The following is a 27,449-nucleotide window of genomic DNA, read 5'->3' on the forward strand; positions in this document are numbered from 1 at the left end:
AACCGCAAATATCTGCGAAACCGTTAAAAATTTTGAAATACTCTAAATACAAAAAATGTTCGTTTTTTAATTCTCCGTCTACTGAAAAAATAATATACAGGGTGTCCCATTTAAAAAAAACGAGGAAAAATTATTTTATATTTTAGAAAGTTTGGCGCAGAATTTTGAACATTCTGTATAATTTACGATTTTCATATTTATAGCAAAGTAAGTACAGACCATCTAAAGTAAATACCTAATATAGTTTTTGTTTCAGGACAGTTCTTGTATTTTTAATAATTTTTTTAAGAAGGGCTTAAAAATACATATTTTTTATTTATTTTTTAATATCTCTGAAACTATCAAAATATATTTATTCATATCTTAGGGTTATGTAAAGTGATCTGAAAGGAAGCCAAAAATACAATAATATACAGGGTATTCCATTTAAAAAAAATCATCAAGGTCCACTCACACTTTTTTGTGCCACCCTATGGAAGTTAAAATATTTTCTTGAAATACATCCTGGCACATACTTTAGGTTCGTACTTAAACAAAATTCTCAGGTTTTTTATTCTAGGAGCTACAGATGCCCGACGCACTATTGCCGGAACCTGTATAATGCTGTTTGAATATAAATGTTATTTTCAATTTATTTCTGTAATCTGTGCATTTTCTGTTTCCTCAATAGCCGGCAAATTTTGTGGAATACTACCCAAAATAACACACTTTTATGCAAATGCCTAATAATGTGAATGCTTAAATTTATTTAAGAGAAAAAATTTTGAACCTAACTTTGTCGGCCAGATAGCCCTGGCACCTGTTGCCATTAAACCAATATACTACTACTAACTTAACTTCGTATTTATAGTGGTTTGCGTTTACAGTAATTTTGTTAAATTATACGAATATTCTCGTTGATTATTGGTTTGAAATAAATATGACGATGTCCTCGAATGAAAATGCGAGTTGCTTAACATTAATAATTCTAATTCTGAGCTAACAAATGTGCTAAAACCGTTATTCAAAAGCTACAAACGTATCGATGAAAATATGCACGAAAGTTTACTTCCTAACACTCAACCAGAGGATATTGGCATCCAAGGTATTGGCACCAATTGGTACCCATGTGCATGGTCAAGGTCATGTCGTGTCACGGTCAAGGTCAAGGTCATGTCGTGACACACCACGGCCTGGAATTTTTACTCCCATCGTTGGCAAGAAGTTTCACTTCAAAAAACAGAACTATAGAGTTCCGACAAAGATCCTCCCTAATCCTTTTTTACCAATGTCGGATTTGTTCTAAAATTTAATTATTTTTTTACACTGAAAAAAAGGATCTCTCAGTCGAAATGAATATGACTTTGACCCAAAAGATTGGCGCTTTTCAATAGGGCCGAGAACGACGTTTCCTTGCCCAAAGCATTAGCTATCTTTTCATAAGCTTTAAAAAATTACTTTAGAGAATAGAAGAATCTATCTGTCCAAAGTATTTCACTCTTGACCCAAAATTAATATGCAAAGAAGTTCTTGCTACAAGAACAATAGTCTCTTTGATTCATGCAAAAATTCTTGATTGAAAAAGGACATTTCTTGATTAAAGAGACACTTTTCTTAAACCAATAGCGAATACCATTGACTCAACTAAATTTTATTTTGATCTAAGAGAAATCTATACATCATATACATCATATACAGGCATATTACGAGGTATATTATTTTCTGATAAATTTAGGTTTTCCTGGTCTGTAGTATGTAAAGTGATATTATTTTCCTCGATAGTAGTTATTTCTGCTTCTTCACTTCTTGGTATTTTTGGGGCAGTTCATCACTCTACAAATTACAAAAAAATGTTACATCACGATTAATCAAAGTAAAGCAAACAAATTATTAAAATTACAAGTTTTGGTCACATTTTAAATTTTTTAATACGACGACTTGAAATTCTAAAATTTTTATTATTTGCAAAAAAAAATCGATTCCTATATTCTTATTCTATAGTATATAGCAAACAAATTATTAAAATTACAAGTTTTGGTCACATTTTAAATTTTTTAATACGACGACTTGAAATTCTAAAATTTTTGTAATTATTTGCAAAAAAAATCGATACCTATATTCTTATTCTATCTAGTCACGCATGCATTATCTAAACAGGTGCATTAGGTAAATGTCTCTTACCTTCAAATATAGCAAATAAATGCTTTAATTTCCATTTTTTCAGAAACTCCTTTAACGAATCCATATATCCTAAAATTTGTCCATAAAAAATGACAAATGCATGTTAATAACGATCACTAATTTGTTATACGATATGCGTTTAAAAAGCAAATTATGCAAAATTCCAAGCAACAAAACCCGTGCGTACTATGATGTGCCTATGAAATACGACGTACGACTGATCGGACTGCCGCATGCCGACTGATTGTATATACCGTCCTTCGTCATCGTCTTTGCGTGTCGTTATTATTTTTCATCAAAAGAGTATTTAGCTATTGGAAAAAATGGCCATGTTTCTTGAATGAAGTACTTCCTAGCGTATTTTTCTTATTATCTTAAAACAAAGTAACTTGCACTTGGTTGAATGAAAATAGATTCAAGAGAAATTTTCGAATTTACCAAGAGAACAAGTTTTCTTGAGTTAAGAGAGTTTTTCTTCAGGCAAAATATTTTCTTTTACACTAAAATAAATTCTCTTGCCACTATTTTTTTTTCAAGAACGATGACGACTTTAGTTCAAGTCTTTTTTTTATCAGTGTAATAATAATTAATCTTGCATGCATAAACTTAGAAATAAAGTTTGTGCACGTCCAAACTATTAAAGCGCCGGGTTTAATATGTCTGAGCGAGTTTTATTTCAATGAGATAAAGTTCCTTTCTATAATACTAATTTTCCTAATTTCACATAAAGTTCTTTAAATAATTTACTGGTTCTCTAGAATATATATAAAATATTTACGTCATTTCATAGAGAGGGTTTTGAAATTCTCCTGGAATTAATTCTAAACATTAAAGGCCGTATTTCGTTCCAGGAGCTTATAACTTTGAGATCTAGTCCCAAAGGAATTACTGAAATTACCATAATTTATTTTATGGAACTTTTCCAAAGCTCGGTTATATTTTTAAAAAAGGTCGCATAGCGTTCTGTATTAAAAATGTTTCGTTTTTGTATTATTTAAATCATTTCTTGTAAAACATTAATATTAATAACATAACGTAATTAGATTTAAATTATTTAAAAGTAATAAATATACCGTACGATGGAATAAAAACGGTGTCAAAGACTAGTAAATAAATTTCTAAAATAAAATAATGAGGAAGATGCATATATTTTATTTTTCGCTAGAAACTGTTCAATTTATTAGAATAAATATGTGTAACTGCAAAAAAAAAAAACTTTTTTCTTGAAAGCAGCAGCACAATTTTATAAAACGGGCCATTAAAATACTATGGAATTGAAACGATATTCTATTGGTCTGACGTCACCCGCCGTTCTCGTCGACGCGCGATGGCCAGCACCAGCCAGACGTGTTCCGTTTATGTACGTATTTAGGTGGCGTACTAAGACATTTTTGTTGCTTTTAGCGTTGATTGAAGGAGCTTTTTATGCTTTTTTGTGCAGTTATTATTTGTATGTGTTGTGTGTTCTGAGAATTTTTTAAGTAATGGCAGATTCCGGGTTTGTAAAAGCACAATCAGATAACTTGCCAAAAGTCGACGCTTTTATCTTGGCTGCTTTTATAAATACAAATTCCCATTTTATTGGTGCTGAATTACGAGGAAAAAAACAGAGAGGTATGTAACATTTATTCTTTGTAGTACTGAGGCATATTTAAGTATAACTAGGTACCTACTGTTACGAACTTTTATATAGTTATAAATATTAATGTTATAAACTTATTTTTCAGATCAGGTAGGGAGACGTATGGAGATAATGCTGTAGGTTATGTAGAAGTGGAAAGAGACAAAAATATTTGTTTAGTACGTGGAAAAATAACTCCAGAGCATAGCGTGAAAAAGACAGTTTTTTTTATATATTGACACCCCCTTACCCTTGTTATTTTTAAAGATTGTTTTTTTACGAAATTATAGGAAATAAATTGTTTATCAGTAATGAAAATATTATACAAGGTGTCCCATAAGCAAACGCCAAAATTAAGTTACCTTTTTAAGTGAAACACCCTATATATTTTTGGATTCTTCGGAAATTTCTAGATATTCTATATATTTCATGTATAATATCCTATACCTATCTTCAAATGTTTACGAAATATTGACAGTTGAAAAGCGAAAAATACCTACTATTTTCTGGACCACCTTTTTTGAGACACCCTGTATAACTAGAATTAATTTTAAAAGAGAGTATATGAAAAACCATGCAACTTTTTTATTTAATGTTTTCTTCTAAAACTTGCAGTTAAGGCTGTATGTGGGTGTCAAAATATAATGAATAACCCTGTACATTCAAATTTCATATACCTATGTAAGACAATATACATAAATATATGAATTTATATTAAAATGATCTTCACAACAATAAATTGTAAAAATAGAGGATAATTTAACGTTTTTCTTTTTATCTCTTCTCATGGCCTTGGACCATTTTTTTCTGTTTTCGCTCATCCATTACTATTTATAAATATCACTAATTACTAATTATGTATTAATTAACACAAATAACTAAAATTTTGACTCGGATTCAACAGCGTTTAAAACTGTGTAGAATAAACGCGCGTCTGGCTCCACTCAACCAGAAGAACGGCGGGTGACGTCACAGCGGCAAGGCGCGGTAGAGAGCGTTTGCCCGGCCATTTAAATTAACAATATTTAATTGTTTTATATTAGAGGCATTTCTTAACCGATATCAACACTTTTTTTTGTTCAATTTGTAATTATATGAACTATTTTTTAAAACCATTATTTAAAAACATGCATTTTCCTCATTGTCTCGATTTATTGAAAACAAACATTTCAGGATTTTTTTCAATGTGTAATATAATTGGTGTAATATTTTAGAGATCATTATTTATAAGTTTATTTTATTTGTGGATTTTTTATTGTTTCTGTGTAAATTTCGAAATGCTGTATATAGAGGAGAAATTGAAAAATATAATTTTATTGATGACTCGGCAGTGCGGATAACTCGATTATATTGAAACAAATGCCTTGTTTTGTGACAAATTTCCGGCATTCAAACAAAAAATTCGATGAATATGCAAATGGTGCGTTTTTGAGTTTGATTTTTGGGATAAAAAAACAAACAGGAATTTATACGTGCTTTTTGTTTATTTCAGATTTAATTAGAGTGCCTACATAGGGCGTTTTTATGTTAATTAAACAAACTTTTTTAAACTAAGATGATTAGGGTAGTTATTTTAAACTAGAAGTTTCATATAAAAAAAATAAAAATGTTCAAATATCCAACATAGAGAGTTAAAACAAGTGTTGAAATTTTTAAAATAGTATTTTTTGTCAAGTGTGTAAAAACATTATTTGTATAATGTTTTCTATTCTATTTTGTTTGTTTGTTTACTTTGTTTGTTTACTTTACCTTTGTCTACAAATTGTAAAAATTTTTGACAATAAAGGCATTTATTTAAATGTTTAAAACCATCTGTGATTTTATAAATAAAATATTTTCTTTGACTGACATTGTCGTTTATTTCGAAAATTATATACAGGGTGTCCCAGAAATAAGTGCAAATATTTTAACTGGTAGTGTAGTTCAACCCCAGAAACACGCCTATGAGTTTTTTTTTCGCGAAAAAATTTTTTTTTTTCAAAAAATTCAAGATTTTTTGAAAATGTTTTTGGAAATTTTTGTAGTTTTTAGTTAAAAAACATAATTTCTTGATAATATGAAAACATAGTTATTAGATTAAATTTACAAGAAAGAAAATCCAGAAAAGATCCAGTGGTTCTCTGGAGTTGTAAAATTTTAGCAAAAAACCATTTTTTTTTGGAAATTTTCAAAGTAAAATAACTCCGTTATTTTGGACTTATTTGAAAAACGATAAAGAGAAAATATGTTTCTTTTATCGAGATCTACGGCCCCTTAAAATATTTGCACTTATTTCTGGGACACCCTGTATAGTATCATTGACTGTGACTATTGGTACGTTTTGTAAGCGATTCTCATATTGTAGACATTTTCATACTCATTCATAAGGTTTCTTCAAACTTTCGTTTTTTTTATAATAACCTTCACCAATTTTATATTTAATAACATTTCTTTCTTCCAATATTCGGATTCTTTTTTTGATATTTTCTTTGTTGGACCTTTGTTTTTAGAAAGGTAGAATTCAAACAAGACCGGTAACTAAGTCAAATGGAAAAAGTTTACAGAGCGCAATTTGTCGACCTTTTGGTCATATGAGGCCCTTTTTTGTTAGGCGCTCCTGGAATCTGGGGACATTAATAAAAGTCGAATAAAAATGCAAATAAAGGAATTGGGAGTTCGCTCCTACGATTTCATTAATCGAATTTTCCGGGCCAACCGAAACAAGAAGCAGTGGCGTGCACTCCCACTGTTAAAAGGGTGTAATATCGTCGAATTAAAAGGGCAAGGTTTGAGTAGATTGTTCGTAATACGATATAAAAACAATTATTTTTTCCTTGTTTCGACCACAACCTATTTATACTCAGCTTGTCTACTTACGATTTTCTGATGTTATGTAACAAGTTGGTTTCTAAGCTCCATTGAAATCTTGTTTAAGAAACGATTGAGACTAGTGCTCTGATGGCAGGCATGAAACAAGGCTTATGAATGCCATTCATATAGGCCCAGTACCCTTCTGCGGCGTTGTAAAAGCTGTCATAAGAATGTTTACAAAACGGTGGGTTGACAAAATCTCTAGAATGTGGAGAAACTCACCAGGGCAGAGTCAGGCAAAAGAGTTTATAGTAGAACATTTGCCAAAATTTACGGCAGATCTGATAAGCAAACACAGAAAAACTATCAAGGCTGGAGTGGGTCTACTAACAGGGCATAATCTAAGGTACGAACGGACAAAACCGTGTGCAGATTTTGTCATTCTGAAGAAGAATGTAGAATGAGTGGGAGGGTGGTTAATCTTCTTCTTAGGCCGCCGTCTCCTTTCGGAGGTTGGCGATCCAACTGGCTATGATGCTGCGTGAAACCGCACCTCTGAAAATTTCAATTGATGTTCTTCCGAACCAATGACGTAGATCCTTAAGCCAGGAGTTTTGTCTTCTTCCCACTGTTCTTCTGCCCTCAATTTTGCCTTCGATGACCAGTCTGAGCACCTCGTATCCTTCACCCCTCGTGATGTGATCGACGTACTACTTCCTTTCTTTCACTGTTGATAGGAGCTCTTTGTCTTTACCCATCCGCCTCAGTACCTCCTCACTATTCATTTGTCACTCTATCCATCCAGGATATACGAAGCATACGACGATACAAGTACATCTCAAAAGCGTTAATGCGGTTTTCCAATGTCTGATTGAGTGTCTAACTCTCAGCAGGGTTGCCACAAGAAAATTTTTAATTGTGTAGAACTTGACCATAAAAATGTGTAGCATTGTGTAGCCATCCATGACCAATAATTGTAAACTATCCAATAAGACCAAGAAAAAGATGTACGTACGCCAAATTTTAAAGCATGATTACGAGTCTCACTTCCACTCGTTTGTATACGTCAATATATTCATCCCCCCCTCCGCAACTCCGTTAAAATGGATGTCACGAAAACGAAACTAACGATTTTATGGACAAATTAGACCGGTTAGTCTGTTTAAAAATTGTAAACAATTCAGGACAGTTTAATCGGCCAAATTTGTCTATATAAACTGCATTTCTTGCTGATATGGGAGGAAATGAAATAGGAATTGAATATTATTCACGTATGCCTACGAGTGGAAGTGTGATGTAACGATAACGTAATTGAGCAAACCTAACCAAAGTAGGTACGTGTTATCAGAGGTGTTATGTATTATTTAAGGAATTAAACAATCCTGTCTCTTTGATCCTGTCTATTTACCGTTTTTGGCTCGACCAATAGACGGTCCTTGATTCATGATCCAGTTCATACTCTGACATTTTACTGAACACCTGAACACTGATGACCAGGGTTCGAAGTAGTTACGGAAGACGTATTTACCTGATTAACTACGTGTAGTTTTTCTTCAAAAATTACGTCTTTTCCCGTTCATTAGCTACATGAAAACTACGTTAATAAACTATGTATTGATATTATGAATAATTTTCCTTTGTATGAGATGTAATAGAGATAATATGATGTAAATATTATATTTAAAGCCATATTTCTTCTGTTTTCTTAAATACATTATGTGTTTTAAAGCTTCAACTTATTAAAACCTCACCTCAAACCTTTGAAATTTGAAAGTTACATACATAAGTTACATAAACTACACCCTCTACATAAACTACATGTAATGTAGTTTATGTAGTTTTTAAAAGTAACATGTAGTTTTCCGAACCCTGCTGATGACGGAAAATGATATTTGTCGGTTAAAATTTAAAGTTTACTTGCGGCCTCTTTTAATGTAACTTAGATAACTTGATTTACTGTTTTGGTATTATTTTTTATAAGAAATATGTAAATTCTCAAAATGTGTAGCACAGGCGATTGTGGTGTAGCTGTGAAATCATGGTAGCAAATGTGTAGCAAAATACACAATTGTGTAGCTTGTGGCAACCCTGACTCTCAGAGCCGTAGAGAAATACTGGAAAGATGTAGCAACGCATCATACGTATGCGCAGTTCGAGGCTTAGATCTCGGCTGGAGAAGAGGGTTTTCATGGAAGTACGTCTGGTGTGTTCTATCTTCGCTAAACTTTCAGTTTGGGGGGGGGGTCAGTCAAAGTGGCTAGATTTTTTGAAATGTATAGAATTGAAGAATGTAACCTTTAAAGATTAAAAGAGGACCACAATAGATCTAAAAAGATCGCAGTGGAATAGACCGACAACCACATCAATATCTGAGATGACAAGCTGGTACACTGAAAAAAAGGATCTCTCAGTCGAAATGAATATGACTTTGACCCAAAAGATTGGCACTTTTCAATAGGGCCAAGAACGACGTTTCTTTGCCCAATGCATTAACTATCTTTTCATAAGCTTTAAAAAATTACTTTAGAGAATAGAAGAATCTATCTGTCCAAAGTATTTCACTTTTGACCCAAAATGAATATGCAAAGAAGTTCTTGCTACAAGAACAATAGTCTCCTTGATTCATGCAAAAATTCTTGATTGAAAAGACACTTTTCTTAAACCAATAGCGAATACTATTGAGTCAACTAAAATTTATTGTGATCTAAGAGAAGTCTATACATCATATACAGGCATATTACGAGGTATATTATTTTCTGATAAATTTAGATTTTCCTGGTCTGTAATAAGTAAAGTTATATTATTTTCCTCGATAGTAGTTATTTCTGCTTCTTCACTCCTTGGTATTTTTTGGGGTGGTTCATCACTCACAAATTACAAAAAAATGTTACATTACGATTAATCAAAGTAAAGCAAATAGATTATTAAAATTATAAGTTTTGGTCACGTTTTGAATTTTTTAATACGACGACTTGAAATTCTAAAATTTTTGTAATTATTTGCATAAAAAATCGATACCTATATTCTTATTCTATCTATAGTCACGCATGCATTATCTAAACAGGTGCATTAGGTAAATGTCTCTTACCTTCAAATATAGCAAATAAATGCTCTAATTTCCATTTTTTCAGAAACTCCTTTAAACAATCCATATATCCTAAAAAATGACAAATGCATGTTAATAACGATCACTAATTTGTTATACGATATGCGCTTAAAATGCAAATTATGCAAAATTCCAAGTGGAAAATTCCAAGCAACAAAACCCGTGCGTACTATGATGTGCGACCTATGAAATGCGACGTGAGACTGATCGGACTGCCGACTGATTGTATATACCGTCCTCCGTCATCGTCTTTGCGTGTCGTTATTATTTTTCATCAAAAGAGTATTTAGCTATTGGAAAAATGGCCATGTTTCTTGAATGAAGTACTTCCTAGCGTATTTTTCTTATTATCTTAAAACAAAGTAACTTGCACTTGGTTGAATGAAAATAGATTCAAGAGAAATTTTCGAATTTTTCAAGAGAACCAGTTTTCTTGAGTTAAGAGAGTTTTTCTTCAGGCAAAATATTTTCTTTTACACTAAAATAAATTCTCTTGCCACTAATTTTTTTTTCAAGAACGTTGACGACTTTAGTTCAAGTCTATCTTTTTTATCAGTGTAGTAAACAAGCTGTAGTTTCGAAATTTAACATCGTAAACAAAGAGATATGTTTGTGTTTATTAATCAAGAAGAATTAAGAATTTTTTTTAGATAAAGGAACCCGGCATGAAGGTTTAGAAATTATTTAAATATGTAAAAACTGAGCCAGTGTTTGAAAGAGGGGTGAACATGGTTCTTTGACTATCCCTTATGTCCGCCACTGTCGGAAAGGAAAAGCTATCAGGAAATCTACCTGCGGCGGTGTTTGGAGTTTCCGTAATTGTGACCGCGTAATTTAATATGGACGTAAAGTTATTTCCGACAGGTATTAAAGGTTTAACTTTGGCGAGTTTTGCGAACACTGAATATAGAACGAATCGAACTAGAGATAATTTCGTTTACGTTAACCACGGGAAGCAGCGCCCTCTAGCTATCATGGCAAAATCTATGGAGATAAAGTTTATACTGGATATTATTAAGGAAGAAAAGCTCGTATAAACTAGCTCTAGTTTATTTAATTGAGTTAACCCAAACCATAGTTATCTTTATTTTAATAAATGCAAGTTTAACTTTTCCCAAGCCACATTATTTTACGATATCAAGAAAAATACGCTATACTAAAAAAATGTAAATTTTCCATTAGTTATTAACAATAGCAATATTTAAAGTTCCTCTTCACGTGCCTATTTTTGAGAAAAATCCTATTTTCTGATTGGTCATGGCAGATGTTCTCCGTAACCATCCTTTTTCGATTACTCCGTCCGTTCTTAGTTGGTCACTTGGTACAGTAGATTGTAGATTGTATGGGAGGGGGAAAGTTAATCACAAGTTAATTCTTCAGTTATAACTCATCATACAGTCCCACCAGCGCTTTGACAAAAACTGGGATCTGATACGATTTTACAGTGGTTAGTTCTCCACCACTGTAACTCCATATGAGTCGTACCAAAGCTTATAGTACAAATGGTTGTCGTCTCGGCGCTCTCAGTGATGAGATGTCCTGGTGTTTCCCAATTTTCCCCACAGAATCTGCATTTGCCGTTGTTCCTTTCAATCTACTGAGGTTTTCGTTGGGATTGCGTCCTGTTAAAAACTCCGTAACAGTCCGAAGATTGTTCTTACTAAAATGAAGGAAAATTTTTAATTTTTCTCGGTCGGAAGTCCTGAGAAAGTTCCTTAAGTGTTTTAGACCGTTGGAGGGTTCACATTTCCTATCCTAGGTTACGGATGAAGTCTTCCATGTTCTTGAGTTCCGCCAGGTTAGCCGTCAAGTTAGTTTCAACTTGGGAAGCAGAACGGTTCTGGTCTAGTTAGTGGAATGTTCGCTCCTTTTCTAGCTAGATTGTTTGCTTTTTCATTACCTTCTATCCTTTGGTGGGCTGCCACTCATAGTAGAAGGCCTTTATTTTCTTTGTCTAATTTGTTTAGCTCCTCTAGGCATTCTTTGACTAACTTCGAATTGATGGTTACTGAGTTTATCGCTTTTAAGGCTGCTTGAATTTCGGATAAGAGGACTATTTCTGATAGTTCCTATCTAAGATAAGTTGTACGCATCTTTGGATAGCGTAGATTTCTTCCTGAAGGATGCTGGAATATATGCCCATTGGTTCAGAGTAGATAGTTTTCGGCTGATTCAGTAGCTACTTACACGAGAAATATACCTAATATCTTTTCATTGTGTCTTTGAAACAATTTAATCTCTGTGAGTAGCCGTAATTACAATTTTAATTCATTTTAATCCGAAATATTCCGAGATAAAACCGCATTAGACACATAAAACCTTTTTTTTAAACTCTTTCGCTTTTTTTAACCTCTTTTTTTAAACTCTTTCGCTTCCTATTTTCCGTTTGTTTCGAAATACGGTTCGAAAAGCGCGCGTTGAAAAGGAACCGAAGCACCGCTGCTTTAATTAAAAGTCCGCTTTTTAAATTAAAGCCCTAAAGAGGGCCCTCGATACTTGGCTCCGGTTGGTCGTCGACGGACTCGCAACTCTTGGGCTTTGGTAGAAGGGAGATTAATAATTTTTTAAAAGTTATACGCTCCGTGGTTTTTTATTCTTAAATCGATCAAGTCGAAGCGGGCGAACAAAAAGCGGTTTTAGCGTGGGGTAATTGTCGAGCGGGCTTATCGGAAGTATCTGAGATTGCGGTGCGGATTACGGTGACAGTTCGAATGCGGTTAAACGTGGTTTTAAGTGAAATTACGACTATTATAAAAAGTATAAAAGTAGATAAACTTTTATCGAGCCGCCATATATTACTGTTTTCGTGCCTTTATGTCGTTTCGTCCGGTGCATATCTATAGCGATGGGATAACTCCTGTAAAATAGACGCGGTTGTTTTTCCCCTTACCCTTCAAATTTATGGATAAAACTTATGTATATCTACTAGGCCAGTGCAAATAATTTTAAATTTGCAAAAATTTTTAGAAAGCTGCGACCATTGAAAATAGTTAGCCTTAGTAACCCTTATTAACATACTAAAAGTCCCCATTTGTCCGATGTGTGCGTCATCAAAAAAAATCAGCCGCCATCTTGAATTTTGGTTTGGTTTGGGAAAAAATGTAAATAACTCGAAAACGGTGCATTATAGGGAAAAACTTCAAGAGGTAAAAATTAAAGAGAATAAAAAACTCTATCAGAATCAACAAAGAATAGTTTATTATCCTAACGCAGTGACGTACAAAATTTTTTTGAAAATCGAGCAATTTTTAAAAGGGATCACCGAAATGCAAATTACTATTCTTTTAAGCTTATTAACAAATAACATGGATATTTAGCATCAATTCAACTAAAATGCGGTCCTTGTGACATTTTCAAGAAGTATTTTCTGGTGGTTTAATAATATTTCAAAATTAACAAAAATTGTCAAAGCTATCCTTTACTAAATACATGTGTACTAATAATGCGAATGTAACTACTTGCGAATGTCTTTTTGACATAAATATCATCTACGATCTTAACCTAAGATCTTAACACTTTTTCATTATGATAAATACATTCATACCCCTACAAATCGAATAAAAATAATTCAAATTATGACCATTTTAATAAAAATGTGTTACCAACTTGTAACCTAACTTTTCAAACTGTCATCTCTAGAAAAAAAAATTAAATTTACAATTTTATTCGATTTGTTCTTCATCGACCGATATTTGTTTGTTCTCGCAAGAAATACCATTACAGTTACCACACAAGCATGAACATGGCATATTGGATTTTAAACATGTACCATTGCGATTAAAAAAATAGTACAACAAAATATGATTTAATCTGCTGGTCTATATTCTTGTGTCAGTGTCACGTAATTTTTAAAAAATGCCTTTAACTTCAGAGCAAAAATCGATTATATTTACGCGATTAAGGGATGGAGTTCCCATAAGGGACATTGCAGATGCATTAGGAGTAAACAAAAAATCGGTGTTGTTGGCTAAATCCAAAAAAAAATTCAATATAATTCAAATATCCTTATAGACCAGGAGTTCCATCTGGGACTACTAATTCTTGTACTACTTTTTTTTATCGCAATGGTACATAGTTTATTACATCCAGATTTGCAATTACAGTAAATCATTTTCAATACAAATTCTGGTGCCACTGCGTTTGACATTGTTTTTGGAACTAAGGTATCCGTTTTTTTACTCCATCCACATTCTGTTGCCTTTTCTCCGTTATTTAGCCAATACTGCATTTATAATTAGGTCCTATAATAATGATTTTCAGCTGCGTTCAAAATTTTTACTATAAGTACCTGACGAGATGTAAGGGCTTTATATTTAAAATACCTCAACTGATCTAAATCTTTTGCTAGCCTATGTCGACCATATAATGAAAATATGAATGTATTTCCAGCTTCGACTAATAGCTCAGATTTTTGTGCTGCAGGATCTACGGATGTAATTTGTCGCAGATGAGGATCTTTTTGCAACGTTTTGAAAGTCGCCAGTTTACATTACATTTTATTTTTTTTCTTCCAACCTGTAGCCTAATTTTTCAAACTGTCACTGTATTTTTAAAAACAAGTTGTTTACAAAATGGTAACAATAAGACCTTGGTTTAAGTGCAAATAGCCCCGGCCGGGACAAGGTGGAGACTGCTTTCGCACATTATTAGTACACATGTATTTAGTAAAGGATAGCTTTGACAATTTTTGTTAATTTTGAAATATTATTAACCCACGAATGAAAAATATTTCTTGAAAATGTCACATGGATTGTATTTCAGTTGAATTGATGCTAAATATTCATGTTATTTGTTAATAAGCTTAAAAAATTAGTAATTTGCATTTCGGTGATTCCTTTTAAAAATTGATCGATTTTCAATTTTTTTTGTACGTCATTGCGTTAGGATAATAAACTATTTTTTATTGATTCTAATAGAGTTTTTTTATTCTCTTTAATTTTTACCTCTTGAAGTTTTTCGCTATAACAAACCGTTTTCGAGTTATTTACATTTTTTCCCAAAAAGTACCAAAATTCAAGATGGCGGCCGATTTTTTTTGATGACGCACACATCGGACAAATGGGGACTTTTAGTATGTTAATAAGGGTCACTAAGGCTAACTATTTTCAATGGTCGCAGCTTTCTAAAAATTTTTGCAATTTCAACATGGCGAATGTCATAACTAGCGATGGGAACTATCGAATGAATTAGACTATCGAATGGTTACTGAATGAATGATTTCAACTATCGAATGGTTTTATTCGAATAAAATCATTCATTCATTTGTATACTAAAGCATATGTGAAACCTCGCCGTGCGACTAAATGGTTATCGTTGAGCCACGACTATCGAATGCTTTTGATAAATGAAATTTAGTATTCGTTTGATTTTTGTATGCGTCAGTGCATTATTAGTTCTTCCAAATTTTTATAACTTCACCGTATAAATACTGTGCTATTTTTGCGTTTACTAAAATAGTTAAAATACTAAAATAGTAGTTATTTTTTAATTTTATTTATTGACGATTGTGTGCATGTGCAGGTGGTCAAAATTTTTCCGAAAAGTTGTGTGGTTTTCCGTAGTCCGATCTTTCAATTATTTAATTTTATATGGTATATGGTCTATTTTTTAATGGGAAATTTTGAGAAGTAGCAATTTTTAAGAGAGATGAGATGAACTTAAATTAATTTTAAAAGTACATATTTGTATTTTAGATGTTTTAATAATATGAATTAGTTGAACTTAATAATCATATTTAAGTAATGTGGTTAAGTAAATGGGGGGTGAACTCAAACTATGGGGTGAGAAAATTATAATGAAAGTTTTACACGTGCCAATTTAAACAAAAAAATGTTAACGATGTTTGTATTTTGTTTATGCTAATTCTCTAACATGTAGTTTTTTGCCAAGAAATATTTCATTTATTTTTTAAAGTAAATGCCAGTAAAAGTAAATATAATTTTTGAATAGTAATATAAAGCACCTAATATAAATAATTTTGATTTCTAATTTTTTATTTATATTTTCCTTCCATTACACTGCATGCTTAGAAAATTAATAAATGTTTATATTTCATGATTTTAAAATTTGTTGTTAATATAACGAATTAGTTCTGTAATTATTATACTTTAATAAACCAACGTTGCCAAAAAATTTAGAGACTATATTATTTTTAAATATGATAATATAAATAATTTTGACATCTAATTTGTTGTTTATATTTTGCTACTACTTAAAAAAATGTTTATATTAAATGATTTTAAATTATGTTGTTAATAGGTATAACAAATTATTACTGTTATTATTATTTATTAAATTTATTTAATAATATATTATTGCAGTGTAACAACAGAATATTAATAAAAAAAATGCAGAATTTATAGACATACTATCCCTAACCAGCCTTAACTAACTAAAGCCAAACAATAATATCCTTTGCTAATATCAACTAATACCAAAATATGGCAACAGCGCCCTACATAATGTATTTTCTGTGTAAATACTAGCACCTCAATAAAAAAAATAATGTGTCCTTATTTTTATCTGACTCCGCAAAAAATCAAAGATGCCGGCTTCTTTCATAGCATTGCCACCGACCGCTGTCGGGTTTCTCGGAAAGAAACCTACGTCGCCGGGCGACAACTAAAATTCAGTTAATATTTTATTATAATCGATCCTGACGAATAAATGAATTTCATAAATGAATGAATTTTATAAATGAATGGTTTATGCTGCCGAATTACTAGAATACAATATTTCAAGGCAGATGACGGATCTATTCGATAATTTTTATTCGAATAATTTTCAACGAATGTTTTCTTACTAACTATCGAATTATTCGAATGAATTACAACTATCGAATGTTTCAATAGTATTCATTCGATAGTTCCCACTACTAGTCATAACTGCACTGGGGCATACCCAGCTTATTAAAAAATACTCATTTTCAAAATTAATTCACATTTTAGTCAGCTCATTAAACGGAAAATTCGTTTTCCTTCGAGCTTCCCCATCATTAACAACATGCAAATTGGTCCGAAAACTTTTAGCTACCTCGACAACTCACACCCTCCGTTAATTCCATTCGAAATCTTGTCTCGAAACGGCTCTTTATACACCTGTATCTTCACAGGCAGCGGCGCAGCGTCAGCCAATTAACCGCGATGGCAACGTCTCAAAGAAACATGGATATTAGCATCCCTTTTTGCCCCCTTTGCTCCTCTGACAACATCCTTGTTCTTCCAGCAGATTTATTATTAGTCTGTAAGATTTATCGGGCTTCTCTTTTGGTTTAAACGTCAAAGCTCTATTAAGCGTCTTGTAAGTCTTTGTTGTCGTTAGATTGTTTAAGGCTCTATTTTCAGATAAAGTGGGGTGAAGAAAAGGTTGTAATACATAGAAACAAGGTTTAAAACACTTATTAACGTGGTGAAGTTAGGGAGTAGAGAAATTAACAAAGTATTCCCTTTTCTTGAGTTACAACTCATAATTTTATAGTCTCAGGGCTTTGACAAAAGCCAGTATCTGAGACATTTTTACAGAGATTATTTCTCCCTCTACACTGAAAAAAAGGATCTCTCAGTCGAAATGAATATGACTTTGACCCAAAAGATTGGCGCTTTTCAATAGGGCCAAGAACGACGTTTCTTTGCCCAAAGCATTAACTATCTTTTCATAAGCTTTAAAAAATTACTTTAGAGAACAGTAGAATCTATCTATCCAAAGTATTTCACTCTTGACCCAAATGGAATATGCAAAGAAGTTCTTGCTACAAGAACAATAGTCTCTTTGATTCATGCAAAAATTCTTGATTGAAAAGGGACATTTCTTGATTAAAGAGACACTTTTCTTAAACCAATAGCGAATACTATTGACTCAACTAAAATTTATTTTGATCTAAGAGAAGTCTATACATCATATACAGGCATATTACGAGGTATATTATTTTTTGATAAATTTAGGTTTTCCTGGTCTGTAGTAAGTAAAGTGATATTATTTTCCTCGATAGTAGTTGTTTCTGCTTCTTCACTCCTTGGTGTTTTTTGGGGTGGTTCATCACTCTACAAATTACAAAGAAATGTTACATCGCGATTTCAAAGTAAAGCAAATAAATTATTAAAATTATAAGCTTTGGTCACATTTTGAATTTTTTAATACGACGACTTGAAATTCTAAAATTTTTGTAATTATTTGCATAAAAAAATCGATACCTATATTCTTATTCTATCTATAGTCACACATGCATTATCTAAACAGGTGCATTAGGTAAATGTCTCTTACCTTCAAATATAGCAAATAAATGCTCTAATTTCCATTTTTTCGGAATCTCCTTTAACGAATCCATATATCCTAAAATTTGTCCATAAAAAATGACAAATGCATGTTAATAACGATCACTAATTTGTTATACGATATGCGTTTAAAAAGCAAATTATGCATAATTTCAAGTGGAAAATTCCAAGCAACAAAACCCGTACGTACTATGATGTACGAGTGATCGGACTGCCGACTGATTGTATATACCGTCCTTCGTCATCGTCTTTGCGTATTGTTATTATTTTTCATCAAAAGAGTATTTAGCTATTGGAAAAATGACCATGTTTCTTGAATGAAGTACTTCCTAGCGTATTTTTCTTATTATCTTAAAACAAAGTAACTTGCACTTGGTTGAATGAAAATAGATTCAAGAGAAATTTTCGAATTTTTCAAGAGAACCAGTTTTCTTGAGTTAAGAGAGTTTTTCTTCAGACAAAATATTTTACGCTAAAATAAATTCTCTTGCCACTAATTTTTTTTTCAAGAACGATGACGACTTTAGTTCAAGTCTATCTTTTTTATCAGTGTACGATATCAGTCGTATCAAGGTTTATGGTTGCACGAATGGTTGTCATCTCGGCGCACACAGTGATGCGGTGTTCTGGCGTTTCCCCATTTTCCTCACAGAATCTGCATTTGCGTTGTTTCATTGATCTACTGAGGTATCATTGAGGAGACAGTATCCTATTAAAAATGCCGTGCCAATCCGAATACTAAAATGAAAGAAAATCTTTGATTTTTTTCGGTGTTAAGTCCTGTGAAATTTCTTCGAGTGTCTTAGACGGTTGGATAATTCCAATTCCAGCTTACGGATGGAGTTTTCCAGGTTCTTGAGTTCCGCCCAGGGGCATCGACTGCGAGGTGCTCGGGTGCTGCAGCATCCTCGAGAGGAAAACAGCTGGTGCTCCCACGAGCATAAGCGTCAAAACTAATCAGTTTTGCAAGTTTAAAGGATGATTCACAGTACACCGGACCGTGCCCGAGCCGGACACGTTCCGTGAAGTAGACACCGAGCCACGTCCGAGCCTTCTGTATATGCAACACCGAGTTGATAACGGGGTTCGTATTAGTTCCGAGTATATTAGAAAACACAGCCCCATAGACACACGAAGATTTAATACGAACAATGCCAAAGTTCTCGAAATTGAATTTGGTACCTATTGCAGTTGATGAATAAAGAACAACACCTGCAGGGGAAACACCCGCTCAAAGGAAAAGATGAAGGACCTATATTCTTCATTAGATCCTTTCATTGTCCAGTTTTACGCATACCCTGTCGTCAAATACTACGTAAGATTCACTAATACTTACTACAGACATGATAAAAAGTGTACTTTGTTTATATCATGACTGCAGATTGCAGTCGGGGCACCAGAAAAAGTACATTCATGCTTTCCGCAACGTGGCGGGAACGGAGCGAATCCGAGAAAAAAATGTACGCCGACATTTCTGGGACGGGGCACGGACGAATTCCGGCGAAGCTCGGATCGTGCTCGGCCTGGCATGAATGTATATGTGTAAAGAACACTTGACAATGTTTGGCCGTGTCTTCACCGACGCACGGCTCGGACCCGTTACGGTGTAGCGTGAAGCATCCTTAAGCGACATTTATCATCAACAACAACAACAAATACAAGAAATCGCTCAAAAAGTGTAGAAAGTCCTTTGGTACATGCATGACGCGCATCATACTGTGGTAGTTTTTTGAAGAAATAAATTTCAATAGTTCTAAGTAAGTTTCCTCGCCCAGTCCTGGGTAATTAAACCAATCCTATTTTTCAACTTTTAAATCAGCAAGCAAATTGACATGGGAATAATTCCTTGAAGTAACCAATCTTTGATCCATTTGCTTTTACTAACTAACCGTTGTTTTTCTGCTTTTTCTTTATTGCACAAGGCAAAGTACAAGACAAAACTGTATCTAGGTAGGCCATTTTCACTTAGAAAAAATGTGCTAAGTGAGTGCGTCACTCAGTTCTTTCTAGATAAAACTGTATACCTACTATAAAAATAACGTGTGTGCGACAGGCTAAACTGCGCAAACTGGCCTGCGTATTCCGCCTGTGTTAAGTAACTGAGAGTTTGTGGGAGCTCTAAAAGTGTTTAGAGAGATTATATATTTATATAATAATTATTCTAAATTGAAAGCGAATTTTAAATTACTTTGTTTCCAAAAATCCGCCAATTTTGAACATTTTTAGGTTACATATGTAAAAATATTAATAAATACAATAATTGTAACAATATGGAAATTTGTTTACATTCACCAATATCTGATGAGAACCCACGAGGTTTTATGAAAGTCGGCGCCCCAGGTTCCTCCTTTAAGTTAGCTTTCAATAGGTAGCAGAACGGTTCTGATCCAGTTAGTATAATGTTCGCATTTTCGCGAAATCGTTTGTTTTTTGCATGTTCTGAAATGAAGAACTTATTTAGTTTGCAGATCGATTATTCCTTATACATTTCAAGTTATTTCCTTAAAGGCCTTCTATTAGAACAGAGTTTGTATCGAACCTCCCACTGTACAATTAATTGGGAAACCAACGCGCTTTACTCCAAGGTGTTCAATTTAACTTTCGTAGCGAGTAATTTGTCGGCAACTGGAGCGGGAGTTGCGAGTTTAGCCTTGTTTCGGTTTTTGGAACGAGCAGCCCCCAGCCGTAGCGGCTTTTCCCCCATAAATCGCCCTTAGTTCTAGTTAAGTAATGGGTGGCTCGGCCGTTTCATAGAAATTTAATGGCGAGAACACAAGGGCGACGTGATTTTACGAGGGTGCGGTGGATAATGTTCTAGGTATTAAATTTTTACAAAACTACTAAAAGTTTATTAAACATTAAGTAATTTTTGATAGGACATTTTATATAATGAATGACTTTTCAAGTTTCAAAACAAGTCTAGATCCAAAAAAAACACGGAATTTTACTTTAAATGATATTATTAGCGTTCCGAGTTACGCTTTTAAGGGGCTTGGTTTTTGTTTCTTTTTTTCTTTCTTTTCAAGTTGACATTCTGCACCTTGAACGCTCATAATGGCTCTGGAAAAAAGAGTCAAATTGAATTGGGCGCCGGCGACGCGACGTACGGAAATAGAGAGGGCTCTTTGGAGGCATTAGAGTGGAAAGTTGTTTTCTTATATTTTTTTGCTGCGGTTTTGCTCTCCATCTTGAAATAACGAGGTGCGAGAATTTTTTGAGTAACCGTTTTTTATTTTTTTTGAATTTTCCATGCAGCATCATCATTATAATAAATGGAGGATATTGAAAAATCTAGACGTTTGATATCAGCGACCCAGAGTCTCGAAGTGACGGCATGTGTTCTGCTGTTTCTGGGTCTTGTTCACAGACTGTTCACTGCAGCAAAGATATATGGATGACGCCCATATGTCCTGTCATGATACCTGTTGTAATCCACGCTTCCTCCTGAACATTAGCAGTTCCTTTGTAGATTTAAAAGTAGGTCCAGTTGACTGTCTGCTTTTCTCTGATCCAGAATTTTACTGCACTATACGGGCTATACATTTGGGTACTCTCTGTACTCGCTCTGGTCCTTGCTTTGCTAGTTCATCGGCTTTTTCATTGCTTTGGATGCCGCTATGGCCTGGCACCTAGAATAATTTATTTCTGTTCCTTTCTGCAATATTTTTTTCTATTAATATTAAAAAAAGATAAGGTATTAAGCAAAACAACTTTCTGACGTGAATTTTTCGTCTCGCGTCAAACTACTGAAATTTATTTCGATTGTGAAAAAGGCAGTAAGCCATATTTACCAAGTCTTTTTCAAATTTATGTCGTATTTTCGATTTTCAGCTGTAAGAATTATACCCAATTTTCATTTTGTGAATTTATGTCGTAATTTCGACATTTTTGAATATGCTTAGCATTCGAAATAAGTTACGAAGGGATTCCTCCAGGTGTAAGATTTATGCCAAACTTTTTATTTTGTAAAATTTGAATGTATTCATTTCGGACGCTGAATTTTTTGCGAATCTCGCTACTCGAACGGGGGATAAGGTTGATGGAAAGGCATTAGTCGGATGTCGAAAAAGAATGCGATAATGGTTGGGTTGCCGGTATTTTGGAGATTATTATGCGGAGCGAAGCAGCAAGAAAAATAGGTCAATTAGGGCAAAACCTTCTTTTAAACTTGTTTTATCATTTATTTAGGAAGATAAAAAAGTTATACAGCGTGTTCTTTAAGTAAAGTAAAAAAAAATTAAATTTGTGATTTCTCAGATGACTTGCTCAGATGTGCATAAAATTAGCTATTTACCCATAATTTATTTTGGGGTAAAAATATACAGAGTGGATTTTTACTAAGTAGTGCGACCTGTAAGATGTGTTTGTTCTCTTCCTCTGTTTGTACCCAGTCTTCTATCCTTGTGCCCTGCACCAGTTTGTGCAGGTCCTTCATAGGCTGGGAGTTATAGTTCTTGCATTCATCTAGTCTTGTTTCCCAAAAAGAAAGTGTTGCTTGCGATCCAGAGCCTGAAATGTGCTCTTCTGTTTTAGGATCTTTATCACAGAGTCTGCAGCAAAGACATCCTTGGTGGCACTTGATAGCCATATGTCTTGTCTAAGTCTGACATGTGCTCTTCTGTTTTAGGATCTTTATCGCAGAGTCTGTAGCAAAAACATCCTTGTGGCACTTGATAGCCATATGTTCTGTCTAAGCCTGACATGTGCTCTTCTGTTTTAGGATCTTTATCACAGAGTCTGCAGCAAAGACATCCTTGGTGGCACTTGATAGCCATATGTCCTGTTTATTATAAAAATAGCCTTCCCTTATGCCAATATTATATTTAATTAGTGAATATGATATTATTTTCTGCTATCCAGTATTGAAAATAGAGCATGAACACGTATCAAATGTAATAGAAAAATAGAGTGTATTAAATAAAGTAGAATATTAAATTATAGTTTTAAAACATATAGATATAAATCAATTTAATCGATGCTGTTGATTTAACACAGTTGAAATGATGGAATACTACATCAAAATTTCGTTATTGATTCATTACCGTCGGGTTTGAAATGCAGATCCTAAGTAAACTGAACACGAAGAATCAATATCGTTAAATTTGCTTTGAGATTTAGTGAGGCATATAACGCAAACAAAAATTAGAATACAGTTACAGTGTAAATTCAGAAAATTAATGTGCCTATTTGTTTTCTTTATCGTTAAAAACGTAATAAAAACGTAAAATCAGAATATTCATAACGAACCATTTTTTTATTTTATATTCTGTGGCGTATAGACGTTTTAATTTTTATATTAGAGTGGTAGACAATAATGAATTATGAAATACAGGGTGGCGCCTCTCATACGCCGCGAAGGCTCCAACGAGGACGACAGTTTGTTGAAATGAAATTTTGTCAGCATATGTAGGTTAATTCAAAGCACTTTTTAAAAATGTAAAGCGTTCTACAGGGTATCCCCAAAAAAAGTTACATATCAAAGTTGTGTTTTTTGTAATGGAACACCCTATATATTTTGTGTCAGTTGAAACAAAAAAATTCTCAGAAATTTGCCGAACATGCAAACTTATCCTACATTAGAGAGAATTGATGTGATTCTATAAGTTGGTGAATGCAGTGTGCATTCACCAATTAATAGAATACCTACTTAAATGCTCCTGATTTTATCTAGTCTGTTTTTTTATGGGGATATGTTAAAAACAGTGTTTACAAAACTCGATCAATTATTTTAGCTCCTTTTCGAGGTAGAACTACAATTCTGTAATAATTAAAATATGTTTTATACATGTATCGTTTATTACCATTGTGTATTTTACTCTACAATCTTTAATTTTTGTCAAATTAACAAAAGATATATCACACAGTCATCCTAGATTTTTTCAAATAATAAAGATCTACTGACGCAAAATCATAAAAATTAAAATATCTACGAAAATCTTTGTCTGAGGGGTAGGCAACCTTAACAATATTTTGAAGATATATAAATTCCCTATTGAACACCGGAAAAATATACAGGGTGTTCCATTTAAAATAAAGGAATAACTCGGTTTTAAAAGTGACTAATGTTCCATATTAATTTTGTCTCACCCTGTATAACTTTTCGGGTCAAATTTTAATTTGGTTTAACATACAATGGTTACCGTAATTAAATATCAGGCTATACAAGGTCATCTAAAATTTAGGAAGCTGTTATCGAAATTTTAAATTTACCCTTTATTTTCACAAAATGTGAAATATGTCAAAATCCTTAGATTTTACGGACGAGGGTGGTCTGAAAAGTTTCCGACCTAACAAAGATACAAGACATTTTTTCTGAATATTTTATTTTATTTTTCAACATAGTCCTCTTGTAACTAAACCTTTCACTTCAACATAGTCCTCTGTCCCAAACCAAACCAAACTACACACTTTTCCCAGCGATGCTCCCATCTCTGTAACCCGTCCAAATAGTACACGGCGTTTTTCTCTGCAAAATAGTGGTTCACGAAGGTGATTGCCTCTTCATTTGACGAAAAAATCTCTGTTCTCCGAGCGCAATTTTTAAATGAGGGAACAAAAAGAAGTCGCTAGGGGCTAGATCTGGTGAGTAAGGCGGATGGTCAAGCAGTTCAAACCGTAATTCGTGGATTTTCGCCATGGCAACCGCTGAGGTGTGAGATGGTGCGTTATCTTGGTGAAACAGGATTTTCTTTTTCTGTAAATGTGGCCGTTTTCCCGTAAGTTCTGCTTTTAGCTTGTCAAGTAATGATGCGTAGTGTGCTCCTGTGATGGTTTTTCCTTTTTGAAAATAATCAATTAAAATAACTCCATGACTATCCCAAAAAACAGTCGCCATCACTGTCCCAGCCGAAATAACAGTTTTTGCTTTTTTGGAGCCGGTTCTCCCTCTGCCGTCCACTGTTTGGACTGTTATTTTCGTTTCTGGTGTATAGTGGTGTATCCAAGTTTCATCTACAGTAATTAATCGATGCCAAAACTCGGATTTATTGCGCCTAAACTGCGCTAACATAGCGTTGGAAATGTTCATACGAACACGCTTTTGGTCTAACGTGAGCAAACGCGGCACCCAACGCGCGGATAGTTTTCTCTTGCGTAAATTTTGATTTAATATGTGACAAACACGTTCTTTTGATATGTTCATAACCTCTGCTATATCTCTCACTTTAATTCGGCGGTCGTCTAGCACCATTTGGTGAACTTTGGCGATGTTATCGTCGGTAGTTGCAGTTTTTGGATGTCCCTAACGTTCATCGTCTCCCAAGCTCTTACGGCCACGTTTAGATTCGGCTGCCCAAAATTTCACTGTGGTAAATGATGGTGCAGAGTCCCCATACACAGAATCCAACTCATGTTTAATTTGTGTAGGCGTATTGCCGTTCAAAACCAGATATTTAATGACAGCTCGATACTCGATTTTGTCCATTTTCACAAAAACACTCAGATCAACTCACTCAAACTACTGTTCCATAACAACTGCGCATCCAAAATGGCTGAAACTTTGGTGAATAACTGTCAACAGATGAACAATGAAAAGTCACTAGCTTTTATCTACGAGTGCTGCCATCTTCACGTTGACGTCGGAAACTTTTCAGACCATCCTCGTATATGCTTCTTTAATAAAACTCACCTTTATTTTTTTTCGTAGAATCAGAAAATCTATTAATATAGAGGATGTTCCATTAGAAAAAAACACAACTTTGATGTGTAACGTTTTTTGGTGACTCCCTGTATAATTTTATATATTTTTATAAAATTCTTTCAGTTAACCTACATATGCTGTCAAAATTTCATTTCGATATAAACTACCGTTCTCCTCGGAGCTTCTGCGGCGTATGAGAGGCGCCACCCTGTACAGGGTGGGTCAAATTCGACGCTTTTAAATGGAAACACCCTTTTCTATAAGAAATAGACAAAAACTAATATCGGTGTCTGGAGCTCAATTTTTGTCAAAAACATGATGGTGAAAACCGCATGTCGATATCTGTTACCGTTTCGGAGTTACGGGGTGTTTTTCAAAAATATGCATTTTTAATAAATCGCTGTAACTTTTTTTGCTATGGAAAATTTTCTATTTTTATGAAAACATTTCCAAAGTACCTTTTTACGTAGAATTTAATGGTTTAAGTATAATTTTCTTAAAATTAATAATTTAAGAATTATCAACAGAAAATTTGATTTTTTATATGGAACACCCTGTATATTTTTAGTTTATTGAAAAAAATTTAAAATTACCTTTCCAAAAATATAACACACTTCATGTTTTGCTCGATTCCTCTTCGAAATATAGAGTATATAAAAATTTGCCCGCTTTAAATAAGTAGGCTTTGAACGGCACCGGCTATAATGCAAAAAATTCAAGCTGTGAGCATCAATTAAAACGAAAATAATATTTGTTATGAGAGATGCAGAATTTTATAACAATTTAAAATATATTTAACCAACATCAACACATTTAAACTATATCTAATAACAATAAAAATAAATAGCAAACCAAGACATGAGATTTTGCTACAGGTGTTCGACATATTAACCGTCTTCTGTTAGGGACAGACGGGGCAGTTTTTGAACATTTCGCGCGGAATTCATTAACTCAGTAGGGGTGAAAGATACTCTCTCATAACTGCTAAGTATTTCTAATTCTTGTCTAGATTATACGGAATAAGGAACCTTTATTCTTCCGCAAATATATCCATAGGATTAGATCCATGGGCACTAAGTCAGGCGGCCTCAACGGCCAACGGCTGGGATCTTGGTAAGCTATTCAATTATTCTTGAAATAGGCTGCAAAAATTTGCCGATAACTTCAGCGTTCAGAGGTGGTGCATCGTCTTGCTGGAAAAATATGTTTTCGAGTTCCATTAAGGGCATATCAGCAATAAGGGGTCCAAAGCCTACTAGTTAAAAGTGGCGAACTTTTAAAATTCTGTATTTCGAAGGGGATTATAACAAAATATCAAGTGTGCTATATTTTTGGAAAGGTAATTTTAAATTCTTTACAGTTTATTAAAAATATAGAGGGTGTCCCAAATAAAAAATCAATTTTTCTGTTGATAACTCTTAAATTATTAATTTAAAAAAATATATACTTAAACTATTAAATTCTACGTAAAAAGGTGCTTTGGAAATGTTTTCATAGAAATACAAAATTTTCCATAGCAAAAAAGTTACCGCGATTTGTTAAAAATGCACATTTTTGAAAAACACCCCGTAACTCCAAAACGGTAACAGATATTGATGTGCGGTTTTTACCATCATGTTTTTGGTGAAAATTGAGCTCCAGACACCGATATTAGTTTTCGTCTATCTCCTATAGAAAAGGGCGTTTCCATTTAAAAGCGTCGAATTTGACCCACCCTGTACATCAGTCTCTATTTTATTGGGCTTCTTGAAGATTGATTTTAATCTTGAAAATTTACCCTACGTTTGGGTTAGATGTATCCTAAAGGCGTAACAGTTGGGCCGAAACAAGGATATTCCAATTTACCAGGCAGAAATATCATGG

At 33.5% G+C, this 27,449-nt stretch overlaps 1 protein-coding gene across 4 annotated transcripts in view; it reads left to right on the forward strand.

Annotated features, from left to right (window-relative positions):
• Positions 1–27,449, forward strand: part of LOC115878779 (cell surface glycoprotein 1-like) — a 253,310-nt gene that overhangs the window by 147,148 nt on the left and 78,713 nt on the right. The gene's annotated exons all lie outside the window — the stretch shown is intronic.

The sequence above is a fragment of the Sitophilus oryzae genome, unplaced genomic scaffold (genome assembly GCF_002938485.1).
Source record: "Sitophilus oryzae breed Bouriz unplaced genomic scaffold, Soryzae_2.0 scaffold_1525_pilon_pilon, whole genome shotgun sequence".
NCBI classification, from domain to species: domain Eukaryota; kingdom Metazoa; phylum Arthropoda; class Insecta; order Coleoptera; family Curculionidae; genus Sitophilus; species Sitophilus oryzae.